The sequence below is a fragment of the Thermobia domestica genome, chromosome 7 (assembly GCF_964235325.1).
Source record: "Thermobia domestica chromosome 7, izTheDome1.hap1.1, whole genome shotgun sequence".
Classification (NCBI taxonomy): domain Eukaryota; kingdom Metazoa; phylum Arthropoda; class Insecta; order Zygentoma; family Lepismatidae; genus Thermobia; species Thermobia domestica.
In genome coordinates this window covers 74,198,320-74,204,319 of record NC_137460.1, presented here as the reverse complement: position 1 = coordinate 74,204,319, position 6,000 = coordinate 74,198,320, and positions in this window count along the sequence as shown.

Genomic DNA, 6,000 nt, shown 5'->3' with positions numbered 1-6,000 from the left:
ACGAAACTAAATGCAATTGATGATTATATTGAGCACGTACCTGTTTTGCGTCACTTTTTGATTGTGATTCTCAATGGACCGCCTATAACCAGCATCTAGTTGAGCAGCAATATTCACACTTCCCAACACAGTGAAATTAGAACGTGTCTTATATGAGCTGACGAATTTTCATATTATTTATTTATTTATTTATTTTGTCGTGCAGATGCTGGATCTTCGCACCTTTTTTCACTTCATGTATCTTCTCCCGTCCCGAACAACAAACAGGGAAAACAAAACAAAGCATTTTTAATTTCACATTGACACAACCACTTATGCTGTTCGTACAAGTGGAGATTAAACTTCTTTGTAAATGTTCGTTGTTGACTTCTAATTACTTGCGTTATATTGAAAGTCGGAATCGGTCTTCCGACGTCTTTCACAAGTAGGTTTGCTTCTAAAGTTCTTTTCGAAAACGGCTAGTAATTTATCAGAGACGTTACAGAATTCATTGCTACTGCATTGCTAGAATAGTTCACGTATATCAGGGACAGACACGTAATTATGCAATTACAGCAATAATATTCCAATGAACAACAAACACCGGCACACATATTACACACAAACATACAACACTACAAAGTCCACTACCCGCTTTAAAATCTCACCCTTTCCCCAATTAACGCTCTTTTTCTAAAAATTGCCCTCTAATTTTCTCACTCACCCATACACACATGAAAAGGAAAACATTGTATCAATGCTGCCAAATTTCTACTCCTTCAGATGCGAGTGTATTAAATATCGACACTCTCAATTTGTCTTCACTCTTCGCGGGGTCGCCTTTAGTATCTCCTTAGGTGCCTTGATCTTACTTGGTTGACAGAACCAATAGTTATGACCACTTGACAATCTCGCATTTAGGCAAGGCGCAAGTTTTTTTCGCTCTCTCTCTCTGTAGCGACTTCTTTACCGTACGCAACATTGTCAAAAAGCAACAGACTATTCCCCTTCAGGCGAGAACCGTGTCAACCAATACTACAGGGGGAGGGACGGTGGAGAAGTTCCAGTTCCAAAGCGTTATGTTTTGGAAACGCTGTTTTTGTTTGGTAGATTTGTTTGCAAAAGATCTGCAAGCATATGGATCCTTATGAGGCAATGCACGGCGTGATATCCCCCCTCTTACTGCGCAACCCCTGCAGTGGCCCAGAAGCTGTTAAGCTGGGAAGTTTGGCAAACTCTCAAGCAGAAAGCAATTAACAAGCCCCGTTTCAAACGCACTTGTTTAAAAGAGATGATGTTTACAATAAAACGAAAAGTGATTTAGCACAAATAAAATTGAAAATATTGGAAGGAGGTTTGTACAAACATGCAAACATCAAGAGAAACCGAAACTGGGTGAGGCACATACTCTTTCAAACCTTTAATTTCGAAATATCAAAAGTGCGAATAAATATACGTCAGAAGTGCCTAAAGGACATACTGGAAAAAAATGAAATGAAATCTTTAAGTTTAACGTCCCACGGTTATGCCGGTTAGGCTATAGGAGACGGTGATAATGAGAAATGAGTGAAATGGTGGAATGAAGAAAGTGGGAGGAAACGGGAGAACCCCGAGAAAACACATGAGCACGGTGTTTGTCCACCACAAAGTCCACACGGCGCGATCTGGGATCGAACCAGGGACCCCAAGCACCGGAGGTGAACGCTCTACCACTGAGCCACCGCGCCCCCTTACGGACATACTCGATTGCAACAAAACTTTGTGTAGGGACGATACACAAAAAGGAAACGAATACTTGTTTTGTATTTTCTGCGGAAAAACGGTCTTATTGAACAAAAGCTGATTTAGAAAGTTGACACCCAAAAAGCAAGAGGAAGTGGACCGAAGTGAAACGAAATTATGTACAGATATTCTAGACTTAAAATGAAGAAATAAATGTTTCTTCTTCTTCTTCTTCTTCTTCTTCTTCTTTTTTAAATAGATGGGTGGGGCACAGACCCTTCCAAACCTTTAATTACGAAATATCAAAAATGTGAATAAGAATGCATCAGAAGTGCTTAAAGATATCGAGAATTTTAACGATACGCAAAAAAAAAAAAAAAAAAAAGCGAACACATGTTTTTAGTTTGTATTGGAGCCAAGGCCTTTCAGAAAAGAAAAGAGTAAATATTACCGCAGAAGTCCAAGAAGCAGTGGATCGAAGCGAATGAAATTGTGTGCAGATATTATATATTTATATGTAAAATAAGGCAATTCGTGTTTTCCAAGCGTCCCCAACCGATTTGCTTTTACGCGTAATTTGCCACATCAACAGTAAACAGAAAATAAATCGACACGTGTTTTTGTTTGTGTGGAAAAAACATTGTAAGGGTTAAAGACACCCCCTAAATACTCTAAAATACGCTATAGGTAGGAAACAGCTAGTGTGAAAATAGTGAGCTTCCTAGGCTTGTGCGGTAATATTTATTGTATTTCTATTTATTGTATTTCCGGAGGGGGCCTTCCCACACAGTTATCCCGCACCAACTAAAAACACCTGTTCGCTTCTTTTTTATGTATTATCTCTTAAAACAGTTTCGTTGCAGTTCTCCATGTAATTTAGGCACTTCGGACGTATACTTATTAGCATTTTTGATATTTCGTAATCAAAGGTTTGGAAGGGTCTGTACCCAACCCACCTGTTTCCTTTTTTTCTTTCTTTTCTTTTTCTTTTTACAGGAAAATAAGAAACATGTATTCCCCCATTTCGAGTCTACAATATCTGTGCACAATTTCATACACTTCGGGTCACTTCTTCTTGCCTTCCGAGAATCAATTTTCCAAATTTTGGGTGGGGGCTTTGCTATCCTAAAGTCCTTTTTCCGAAGAAAATAAAAGACACGTATTCGTTTATTTTTTACGTATTGTCCCTACACAAAATTTCGTTACAATTCTTCATGTTCTTAAGGAACTTCTGACATACTGTTATTAGCACTTTTGATATTTCGTGTTCAAATTTTTGGAGAGGTCCCTGCCCCACCTAACCGTTTTTTTTTTTTTTTTTAAAGGAAAATATGAAACACGTACTGCCTCATTTTATGTCTAAAATATGTGTGCAAAATTTCATTCACTCTGGTCAACTTCTTTTTTACCTTTCGGGCGCCGACTTTCAAAATATTGAGTGGGAGAGCTTTTGTCCCCTAAAACTGTTTTTCGGCAGAAAATTAAAAAAAAAAAACACGTATTAGTTTATTTCATGTGTAGTATATACCTGCCAAATTTGGTCAAAATCGGAGTGTTACACTTGGGAAGTGTTACATGTTAGATATAAACTTACCTAGCAGTTCGGATCCAATTTTCCCAGCAAGTCCCGTCTTATATAGCGACTTGTCTTAGATATAAACTTAAGTAGCAGTTCGGATTCCACTTTTACAAACAGGTCCTGTCTTATATAGACTCTTGTCTTACAAAGATATAAATAAAATTACAGTTCGGATTCCACTTTTACAAGCAGGTCCCGTCTTATATAGACTCTTGTCTTATAAATATATAAACTTCAGCAGCTGTTCGGATTTCACTTTTACCGTCTGATGGGCAGACGGCACGGGCAGACGGCATGGGCAGACGTTAGAGACCTGCACGGGCCGAATTTTTCGGCCCGAGCCCAATCCAGCCCGAACGTAGCTAGGCCCGGCCCAGTCTGGGCCCGAAAAGTTTTGGAGATTTTCGGCCCGAGCCCGGCCCGGCCCGATAAGCTTTTTAAAATTCTTGGCCCAAGCCCGTCCCGGGCCCGATAAATTTTAAAAGTTTTTGGCCCAACCCCGGCCCGATAAATTTTTAAAAAAAATAGCTCGAGCCCCAATCTTTCTCAAAATTTAGTACTAAATTTGACCTAACCCTCAGAAACATTTTCTAAACTTTGGTTCACAACCTGACGCTTGCCTCCCGAATGGTACCATTGTCTCCTAGAACTTTGTCTGTCATTGAGAGAACAAAAACTCCATTCCCTGTAACAAAAATCTAACTTAATTGATTTTTAGCATAAAGTGAAGATGGCAATATTGTTTAGCGACAGGCAAAACATCCCCACCCCTTCTTGTTATATTTTGAGTTTAGTGAAGGTCAAGGTCAGAGCTCAATTTACCGCATAATGCCTGCAATCCTCTATAGTAAAAGTGGAGCCGCTAAGCAACACAAACTGTAAATAGCTAGTGCATTCTTTGTAACATTTTTCACGGACACACTTCTTCAACGTTTGGCTTTATTCCAATTATCGTTTAACGAAAGTCAATAATTATTAAAGAATTGCAATTGATCGGCCCCAGCCCGGCCCAACCTGAAGAGAAATCAGTGTCGGCCAGCCCAAGCCCGGCCCGGCCCGGCCCAAAGAAATAGCAGAGTCGGCCCGCCCAAGCCCGGCCTCGGTCTCTAACGCACACAGACAGAGTAAATATCCAAAGAAATTTTTGGTAATTCAAACTCCTTAATGAAAATAGATGTAACTCAATTTTCTAAAACATAATGTCTACTTGATGAAAAAGCTCCAACGTAGTGTGTATGGTATAGCAGAAATGGTTATGCGTAAGGAAGCGCATGGTAGCAAATAACGGGAATGTTTCTGGAATTAGGTAGAAAGGGTTTCTCTAAAGTTATAATTAACCAGCAATTCAACATATATATGAATGAGTGGATGTATAAATTGAATGAATGAATTAAAAGAAAGAATACATCGTTATATGCAAAACGTTACAAGATTTTTATAACCACTTTTCCTTCCCTTCGTAATACGTGCTTCCTATCTTTAATGTGACATTTCACACATACTTCAACAACTTCTCTGCTGGTTGATATTCTATATCTGTTTTCCGTAGATCATTTTAAAAGCTCTGTTTTCTTCTTTTAACTCTCTTCTCTTTCTTGTTTCTATCATTCCATTTTATCTTTCCCTATGGAATTAATTTTCATTCACTGAAGATATTCCAAACGAAAATAATTAAAAAAAAAAAAAATCTCATTACTTCACAACATATGGCATTGGAAACTTTTTATTTCAACAACCATGTAATTAGCTAATAACAATAAACTTGCGAATACATTTTATGTATGACTCCCGTAAAAGTATAGCATGGATTCAAATACACTGACACACACACACACTCACATGAACACTCACCCAAATTGTTTATGTGATTACGTATGCAGAACGGATGAGACATTGTTTCTCCTAGGTTCTATCACTACGTGACCAGAATTTTATATGTTATTTAATTTTTAATTTTTGCTCTTTTTTTTCTTTCTGATGGTAGGTTAGAAGTTAATGTATGTAATTAAATGCCTTTTTTTCTAGATAGTACATAATAATCTCTTTTGAGCATTAACATTTATACCGGAATCATGTCTGCTGCTGAGGCAAATCCGTTACACATACAAAGCATATTTAAAAAGAATCAAGATCAAATTTCATGTACAAGTGTGTCTTTTACAATGAGTTAACATTTTAAAAATATATTTCCATTGAATTACTAGCAAAGGTACTTTGTGCCTTCGGCTCAGATTGGCTGAAGTCAAGCTCTACAAAACTGTCACCTACTCGTTCACACACGTATTGCGATGCACTGACTATTGCTTACTTTGAACTTATCTCCACTTGTTTGTTCAGAGTAACTCAATAATTCTGAAGACCCAGAATTGATTCGATAACAACCATAAAGTGTATGTTCTGAATTGATTCGGCAAAGACGAGGAGGTAGGTTATGTTCTGAATTGATTCAGCAATAGCTACAGAGAATATATTCCGAATTCGTTCGACAATAACTATTAAGTGCTTATTCTGAATTGATTCGGCGAGGGTCATAGAGTGTATGTCTTGTTTAGATTTATGTTATTTGTTATATTCACCCACCTCAACGAAATAATGACATAGTAAATCGATATTGTTTGATACAATTTTTTTCTCACCTTTAAATTATTTTAATGTCTTCGCTTAATATAAACTTATCTGCATTTGAGTGTCTAGAGTAACTCAATAACCCTGAGGGGCCA